General features: G+C 45.7%; 1 protein-coding gene across 3 annotated transcripts in view; it reads left to right on the forward strand.

Moving 5' to 3' along the window:
- Window positions 1–10,000, forward strand: part of LOC125041971 — a 52,744-nt gene that overhangs the window by 10,276 nt on the left and 32,468 nt on the right. For 2 of the 3 annotated variants that reach the window (XM_047637414.1, XM_047637416.1), the window contains exon 1: window positions 2,524–2,571. The exons of the other annotated variant lie outside the window; for it this stretch is intronic. The gene's annotated coding sequence lies outside the window, so the exon portion shown is untranslated. Of the gene's footprint in view, window positions 1–2,523; window positions 2,572–10,000 lie in introns of those variants that run through there. 3 annotated transcript variants of the gene reach the window in all.

Here is a 10,000-nt window from a genome sequence, read left to right on the forward strand (position 1 = left end):
CTCCCTTGCCTCCCTCACTCCCTGCACTCCCCCTCCTCCTCCTCCCCCTCCCTTGCCTCCCTCACTCCCTGCACTCCCCCTCCCTTGCCTCCCTCACTCCCTGCACTCCCCCTCCTCCTCCTCCCCCTCCGCCACGCCCTTCACTCCCTCTCTTCACACTCCCGTGTTCACTCCCCCCCCCCCCCCCCCAAGTGTCTGTTTTTATCCTCCCTTCTGCCTGCTGTGTTTTAATTCGCTTGGCGTTCACTCCTCCCTCTGCCCCATGTGTCTGTTTTCGCTGCTGACATCCCAACTCGCTCTCCTTCAGGTTATGTCTCGCTTACAAACAAGCGAACAGACTAACGAATCCAACAACCGGACTAACAAACGACCCAAACAAGTAAACAGACAAACGAATCAAACAACCGAATAGACAAACGACCCAAACAAGCGAACAGACAAACGACCCGAACAAGCGAACAGACAAACAACCCAAACAATCGTAACGGACAAAAGATCCAAACAAACGAAGAGACAAACGATCCAAACAAGAAAAATATATACGACCCAAACAAACGAAGACAGACGACCCAAACAAGAAAAAGACAAACGACCCAAACAAGCGAACAGACAAACGACCCAAACAAGCGAACAGACTAACGACCCAAACAAGTGAATAGACAAACGACCCAAACAAGCGAACAGACAAACGACCCAAACAAGCGAACAGACAAACGACCCAAACAAGCGAACAGACAAACGACCCAAACAAGCGAACAGACAAACGACCCAAACAAGTGAACAGACAAACGACCCAAACAAGTGAACAGACAAACGACCCAAACAAGCGAACAGACAAACGACCCAAACAAGAAAAATATAAACGACCCTAACAAACGAAAAAAGACGACCCAAACAAGAAAAGACAAACGACCCAAACAAGCGAACAGACAAACGACCCAAACAAGCGAACAGACAAACGACCCAAACAAAAGAACAGACAAACGACCCAAATAAGAAAAAGACAAACGACCCAAACAAGCGAACAGACAAACGACCCAAACAAGCGAACAGACAAACGACCCAAACAAGCGAACAGACAAACGACCCAAACAAGAAAAATATAAACGACCCAAACAAACGAAGACAGACGACTCAAACAAGAAAAAGACAAACGACCCAAACAAGCGAACAGACAAACGACCCAAACAAGCGAACAGACAGACGACCCAAACAAGAAAAATATAAACGACCTAAACAAACGAAGACAGACGACCCAAACAAGAAAAAGACAAACGACCCAAACAAGCGAACAGACAAACAACCCAACCAAGCGAACAGACAGACGACCCAAACAAGAAAAATATAAACGACCTAAACAAACGAAGACAGACGACCCAAACAAGAAAAAGACAAACGACCCAAACAAGCGAACAGACAAACAACCCAACCAAGCGAACAGACAAACGACCCAAACAAGCGAACAGACAAACGACCCAAACAAGAAAAAGACAAACGACCCAAACAAGCGAACAGACAAACGACCCAATCAAGCGAACAGACAAACGACCCAAACAAGAAAAATATAAACGACCCAAACAAACGAAGACAGACGACCCAAACAAGAAAAAGACAAACGACCCAAACAAGCGAACAGACAAACGACCCAAACAAGCGAACAGACAAACGACCCAAACAAGTGAACCGTTATCTTTGGATACCAATATCGTCGCGATCAGTTTATCTATCCTCACTCTCCCCCAACCATTTATCTATTTACCTCTTTACCCTCGTCCTTGAATTACTTCTGAAATAAACCCGGTATTTTATTTTCTCCCCCGCTCCCCACTCCCTGTCTGTCTTATTCCCCCTCAATGATTTCTTCACCCTCTCCTAAGCTTATTTAATTTCCTAACTCTCACTTCAACTGAACCGCTCTCTCCCCAAGCTTATCTATTTCACTTTCTCTCACTCTCCTCCTCACCTAAGTTTGTACATTTCACCTTCCTTTATCTATTACGACCCCCCACCCCACCCCCACCTCCCTCCCCGACTTATCTATTTCACCCTCCTCACGTCTATTGATCCCCTTCCCCCTCCCCCCCTCACCTCTAATGACCCCCTTCCCCCTCCCCCCCTCACCTTTAATGACCCCTCCCCCCTCCCTCCCCTTCTCTCCCCTTCCGCCACGTGCTCCTGTGACCACGTGCAGGTGTTGGGGAGTAATAATTACTTTTCGGCGCCCGGTGGGGGAGACCGCGATAAAAGGGATTGCCATATGAATATTCTTTCTTTTTTTTAGTTTTTTTTTTTTTTTTAGTTTTTTAGTTTTCTTTTGTATTCTGAATCGTTGTAATACACTCTGGAGCAAATCAAGTTATAGGAGGATATCCATAATGTTTGCGGACGTCGTCTTGTGGCAAGATTACGGCATGAGTCATGAGTTCCTGAAATTAGACGGATTAGAAAGGAAGAAAAACATGCGTTGGCACCTGCGGATCGGCATGGAAGAGTTGCATGGGAATTCGAAGGCTTATTGTATTGCTGAAGTCAACGGCGGCGGTTGTGTGGGTTTCCGCTGCATGTGTGAAGGTTAGGAATCGTTGACGAGAAATTTAGGAATCTGGAAGATAGTTAAAAAAAACAAGTGATAGTGATAAAGTGATAAAAATCGCAGAATGCAAACTTGAAAGCAAATATGAAAGTAAATGATTTATGATTTGTGGTAACGAAAATAATTTTGGTGCAAATTGTATGAACATGGACACCAAAAAAGCATAATATAGTTTTTCGGGACAACTATGGTAAAGAAATGGAAAACTTGAATAAGTGCGTGCGCTCGTATGTTGTTTTTTTTTATCACTCTTTATTACTGGAATGAGTATGCATGTGCATAATGCCACACGTGTACGAACCCTTTCATCTTGATGTGTTTATGGTAAACAAACATTTCCCCCCAAAAGCATTTTCTGCATACTGTGATCTAAAGAATGCGCTAATCGGGGCGTCATTTGGAGGGGCTTTGGGGGGGGGGGGGCATTACCCCCAAGACTCTGATTGCCCTTCCACCCTCCCAGGAGACACGATTTTTTTTTTTTTTTTTTTTTTTTTTTTTTTGCTTAACTTACACCTTTTTAGCTTAGGTTGTAGATTTAAAATCTCCTAGAATAGCTTATCAAAAAAAAAAAAAAAAAAAAAAAAGGAAAAAGCTGAATGACGCCCCTGGCGCCTCGTGACTGTTTTGCATGCGTCCATGTCTCATGACAAGGGTCTTCAGGGTGGGAGTATCTTAGGAATCAATCTGCCAAAGTTGATTTTGTTTTGTCGAGTTTACAAGATATGCTATATATATATATATATATATAAGTACAGATACATACATATATATATATATATATATATGTGTGTATATTTATGCATATATATACTCATACATATACATGCGTTTGTAGCGTTCATTACTTGCAACGTTCCCCAGGCTCATAAAAAGAGTGTAAAGGCGTCACTGCCACCACCCGATTGGTACGTTCGGGAACGAGTGTATGGTGTAAGAAGGGATGCAAGGTCAGAAGAAGTGTGGAAAGGAGCGACAGAAGTGTGTATGCGCGTGTGTGTGTGTGTGAAGTGTAGTTGTGGAAATGAGCCGAAGTGAGGTAGGCGTGGTTAGAATCCCGAGGAGAGGCGTGTATAGATGCTTCATCTATACTCTAGGGTTTTTGATTGTTGGTCTTGTAAACTATAAAAACTAAAATATGTTGAGGCGTTATTCAGCCTTCCTTCTCACAAAGAGTCAGGGACTTATAAAAAGTTATTATAAAATTACCGATTTATTTTCTAAAACAAGGCTAAAACGAAAACATAGCACAGTAAAACAAACACTTAAAACACAAAAGACGAAATAAACATAAAACACTGTAGAACACGAAACACAAACATTAAAACGAGAACCACCTTCTCTCACGTATAATACAACTTAAAAACTTCTTATATTTCCGAGACCACCTTACCCTGAACACCACAACCACAGTCCAGCAGTTCAACTGCCCTCGACCTCGGACCGCCCTGCTTGAAGGGCCGGGGGCTTTCCATTGTCACCTCGGCCCGCGAAACTAAGTTTTGTTTCTCATAAGACTTGCATTAATAAAAACTTACAATATACATTAAAATGTTCTTATTATAATAATAAAAATATCCGTAAAGTTTATCCATAAGATGAATAAAAGTTCTAAGAAATAAATAGTAAAAATAAAAAAGAACCATCGTGTACATAGTAAAATAAACTCCTATTTGTTTCATTTTTGGTGGTCTCTTTACAAATTAATGTCCGTGTAAAACACCATGTAAAAAGTTTATTAAAACACGAAATAAACAAACAAAAATAAAGCAAACAAAACATTAAGGTGACGAGGCCGCACAGGTGAGTCGCTCTAGGTGGGCTTCCCGTTTTCTGTTGCCGCAGCTTCCTCACCGCGCCGGGCATCCTCACCCCCGGGGGATAAAACAGGGGTTTTGGGAGATCTAGGAGGCGTACGAGGCTGCGACCTCCTCCGTGGAGCGAGGGTGGACATCGTTCTTCATCTCGAAAGGGGGGAGGGGGGTGTAGGCGAAAACATATGTAGGGGACCGTGGGGACGTACACAGGCGGTCCACTACAACACCTCCCCCTGAAAGCGCGCCAACGCCGAGTTGGCGTGCTTTGGCGTCGCGTGAAACGGCGACGGGTGCTCGCCATCAGCTCCTGAAAGGATATTTCGTGACACACATGGACAGGAGACGTCACCGTCTACCTCACTCAGGCACAACCAGGACTTTACAACTGAAAAGAGATGCACATGATTAGTGGTTTTATAAGGGAATATAAAGCAGTGATTAAGCGCATATAGGTGAGAAACTCTGGGGTTCACAACCACTGACTGACTCCCCTTTCGTAAAATACATGCAACTCACAACCCTGCGCCTGGTTTGCCTCGTTCTCCATTTTATTCATCCTCTCCCGATCCTTCACCATCGACTTGGGGTGGGTCATCCACATCATCCTCCATTTCGTCGTTTACATGGCCTGGGTCATCGACGTTCTCTTCTACTCCATCATCTGCCTGGCCAGCATCCTCTTCCAGTTGTTCTTGTGGTGGCTCCGGAAACTCCAAATCCGCCCTCGGCCTGTATGGTCGTAGACGATTCGCATGGCAGATCATCTCGCCCCGCAGGGTGTACGGGTTCTGCACCACATAGTTCACGGGACCGATGACCTTCAGCACTCTCACGGGACCGTTCCACCGGGGCCTCAAAGCTGCATTCGGGCCTCGCGTTCTCAGACGAACTTCTCTCACCAGGACGAGGTCATCCACGTCAAATCCTGCATGCCGTCTCACACGCCTGTCATGATCTCGCGCCTGCCTATCTCTGGAGTCTCTTGCAACCTGGACTGCAGTCTCTCGGGCGTCGTTCAGCCTCTCACGCAACGTCCTCGCGGCATCCTCGTCTGCATCTTCAAAATTTGTAAGGTTCCCTGGGAAGTAACAGTCTCTGCCTGTAAGTAGATATAGGGGCTTTTGGTTGATGCTGCGATGCAGCGCTGTGTTCAGCGCCAGTCTTATATACGGCAGAAGATCGTTCCAGTCGTTGGGGTGCTGATCCACAAGTGTTGCCAACGAATCTTTTATGACACGATTGCTGCGTTCAACCATACCATTAGCCTGTGGGTGGTAAGCGGTTGTATACATCGTTTTAACCTGCAATATTCTGCACACATTTCTAAATAAGGCATTTATAAACTCTGCCCCGTTATCGGTTAATAATGCTTTCGGCGGCCCAAACAGAGTAACATATTCCTTCACGAAAGCATCTGCTACTGTCTCTGCATTCTTAGAATAAAGAGGAACCAACTGCAAATAGCGAGTGAAATGGTCGATAATTACTAGAACGTATCGATGTCCACTCGCAGAACCCAGCATGTCTATCAAATCAGCCGAGACCCTATCAAACGGCTGTGTGACCTCGGGCATCGAGGCCAAAGGAGCACGACGACCGACCCCTTTCCTTCTCTGACATTCTCGACAGGAACCGACAAACCTTCTCACCTCCGCAAGCATCTGTGGGAAGTAGAAGCGATCTCTCAGCCTGCAATACGTCCTGAAGATGCCAGGATGTGCAGCTGATCTATCATTATGCACTAGCTGAAGAGCTACATCTCTTAAAGACCTGGGGATGACTAATTGTTGAAGCACCCGCTCTGGAAGGATTCTGACATGATATAGCAATCCATCTCTTAATTCGAATTCTTCAAGAGGGAGTGGAAATCTCCGTCTTGGTACCCGTATTTCCTCTAAATACTCCCGCAACTCCTGCCATAATGGATCTCTACGCTGCGCCTCTGCAACTCTTTGAGGGCTCAGCTCTTCATCAACATTAGCAACTTTACGACTTAACAAATCAGGAACATGGTGTGATGCACCTGGCTTATATTTCAACTCATAATTATAAAAGGATAATTCATGGCTCCATCTTGTCATTCTGACCGACTTAGTCATCCTCCGAAAAACATGAACAAGCGGACGATGGTCCGTGAATATCTGAAAATGACGGCCATACAAATACGGATTGTAGTGACGAACCGCCTCCACTACTGCCAAAGCTTCGAGATCTATTATCGGGTATTTCTTTTCGGCATCCCTCAACTTACGAGAATAGTAAGCAACTGCTTGTGGCATTCCCTTTTCATTTCTTTGCATCAAGCATGCACCAATAGCTATACCGGAAGCATCGCAATGCAGTTCAAAACTCTCGTTAAAGTTAGGCTTTCTCAGTACTGGGGCTGACGTTAATTTAGATTTCAACTTGTCAAATGCTTGCTGTTGCTTGGCCTCCCACCTAAATTTAGTATTCTTTCGTAAAAGCTGTGTGATTGGAGCAGCAACCGAAGCATAATGATCAATATGCCTCCTAAAGAAACCTGTGGCACCCAGAAATTGTCTAACTTGCCTTACTGTTTTCGGCGGTTTCATATCAGCTATAGCCTCTACTTTCTCGGGATCAGGCAAGATCCCTTGTGGTGTGACAAGAAACCCGAGAAATTTAAAGGTATTAACGGCAAAACGACACTTCTGCACATTAAGCCTGAAACCAGCTTGAGAGAGCAAATACAAAGTCTCCTCTAAATGATAGAGATGTTCTTCAAATGAGGATGAGTATATGACGACATCATCGAGGTAAGCTAGGGCATGCTTACCTAATACCGGACTCAAAGCAGCATTTATTGCTCTCTGAAATGTAGAGGGGGCAGTTGCTAACCCGAATGGCATCCTCTTAAATTGAAATAATCTAAAGCCATCGCTGAAGGCGGTTTTGGGCCGATCTTTCTCTTCTACCTCTATGGTCCAATATGCGGACCTGGCATCCAGGGCTGTAAACCACTTGGTGCCCGCAAGCTCATCTATTGTCTGATCAAGGCGCGGCATCGGATACGCATCTGCCGTAGTAACACGATTTAATCCTCTATAATCAACGCAAAAACGTACTCCGCCGTCTTTCTTTTTGACCAGGACGACCGGAGACAACCAGGGCGACATGGATGGCTCAATAACATCGTCTCTCAACATTTTTGCACACTCTTCACGGATTGTAGCGCGAGCGCTCTCCGGCAGCCTCCATTGCCGCGTTTTTGTCGGCTGACAATCTGCCGTGGGAATCGTATGACGGATCCCAGGAATTCGTCCTAAAGGGGCGTCTTCATCAAAGAGGATCGCGTATCTATCTAACACTTCAAGCAACTGAGCTCGTCTGACTGAACCGAGATGATCCAAGTCTGCCTTAGGGATAAAGGAGTCTTTACCTGATGGCATATGAAGCGTACACACGTCCATACTTGTGCATGGAAAAATCTGAAAGTCCTGATCATTATACCCGAAATCTGATATCCCATACTTAGTATCAAAATCATCCATAAACTCATTAAAGTCGGTATCTGGCTCTTGATGTTGAAGCGAACCACCAGACTCATGAGAAATGCAACTTTCTATATCCACTGAACCAAAATCATGTTCTCTGCAATTTAAATCACCTGAAGCATGACCTACTTTACTTGAAAAAACCTCATTAACAGCTTCAAGCTGGGCAATGCAACTCCCCCTGTGGAAAAATGACTGGCTGACAACGATCATTCACGACCCAAATTGGCGCACTACCATCTGTCACCTGTACAATACTACGCGGAATTAGCACCTTTGCAGTCTTTCCTGCAACCTGAGCAATGGATGCTAGGAAGTCCCGCGAAACTACACCCGTAATGAACATTCCAGACCCAGGCTGACACACGATTGTTTCGGCACAATAGACCGGCGTGATACCTTCTACGGACGCACAACGCGCACCTGAACTCTGCGTACGACGCTCGGTTATCTCTGAGAGACCTAACGAGGGACAATCTGTGAACGCCATTCTGACTCGGACACCATTAAATACCATGTAACTACGGGCAGGTGAATGATATGCTACCATTCGAAAATTGAATCGCCTCAGCCAATCCATCCCGATCAAAATATCTCCCGGGAAGGATACCGTGTCACTTACAATGTTTACTTTATGTGAACATTTTACCTCATCACTCAAAACAAAAGTAAGATTTACATCCTCCGTCGTCCTAAAGGAATGGCCCGACGCGCTTCTTAGCGATCTAAAGGAAGGCTGAATCCCCTTTTTTAAGTTCAGTGTCCGTTTCATTTTTTCGCGTATCAATGTTACTTCTGAGCCCGTGTCTACAAAGCAATTACAAGTAATATCATTTACATTGATACGAATCACGGGTCTGCCGGAGTGAATCGCATCACTGACGGGCGCTACCAGGGGCATCTCGGGAGTTTGAATCTCGGATTCCCGTCTGACGTGGCTCACGAAAGGATGGGAACGGCTGCCTTCCGTGGGCCTGTGAAAAGGGACAGATTCGTGCAATGTGCCCGTTCTCATTACATTTAAAACATCTTACATCTGGCAACACTCTCCTCTCCCTGAAATCTCTGGTGTTTGTTTTCAAGCTAGGATACGGCTGACGGCGACGAGGCGGACTATCGCCACGGTAACGCACAGAATCACGTGACGTGTTTGCATTACTTTCTCGCACAGAACTATCAATAACTGTGGGCGGTCCTTCGACGGATCCACTACTCGTTCGGAGGCTCCAAAATTTCTGCGCGGCATCTGCTAACTGCGGAAGGGGACCCTCGTCATGCAACACGATTGCTTCCCGTAACCAAATTGGAAGTCCCTGCAAAAAGATTCGGCGCATAACTTCGTCTGGAGCACCCATCGCGCGGGGATAATCTCTTACCCCCTGATACACGATTGTTTCAATGACTACGAAGAAATCAGCCGGTGCCTGACCTGGCGCTAATCTGTAATTATTGAGATGCCTGAAGAAATCTGTAGAGGAACAGGTGCCCCTAAATCTAGCCCTTAATTTACCCTTGAAATCATCCCATGACGTTATCCCGTCGAAAATTGGCGAATTTACCACGAGATCTGCTGTGCCTCGGCATGAACTTTTCGCAGCGCGAATAAGCGCGGCATCATTCTGTGGGTGGGTGGCATTCTCGACGTGCCGTATCCAAGATTCTACCTCTTGGTTTCGTTTCAATTGTTGTGATGATGGGATCTCGGCTCTAAAAGGCGGCACCGACTCTCTATGTGAAATATACTCAACATGGGGACCTGCAAACTGAGCTCCCTCTGAATTTGCCTGACCTACTCTACGTGCTAAACTAGTACATTGCTCTTGTACCACAACAAATCGTTCGGCCAACTGTTGGTACCGCTGTGAAAGTTCCTCGTACATTGACAGATCCATCGATTCGCGCGTCGGAGGATCTATTACGGCCGTCGCAACACTCGTTTCGCGACTAACCCCTGGCAAATCGCTACCATTCGAAGTATCATGAGCTACCGACGGTCCAGCTCCTGACTCTGTCTCCATGTTGCGACGTGTTCTCTTCCCCATGATCACGTTAAGAAAATACAACAAGCCACCCGT

The sequence above is a fragment of the Penaeus chinensis genome, chromosome 31 (genome assembly GCF_019202785.1).
Source record: "Penaeus chinensis breed Huanghai No. 1 chromosome 31, ASM1920278v2, whole genome shotgun sequence".
Taxonomy (NCBI): domain Eukaryota; kingdom Metazoa; phylum Arthropoda; class Malacostraca; order Decapoda; family Penaeidae; genus Penaeus; species Penaeus chinensis.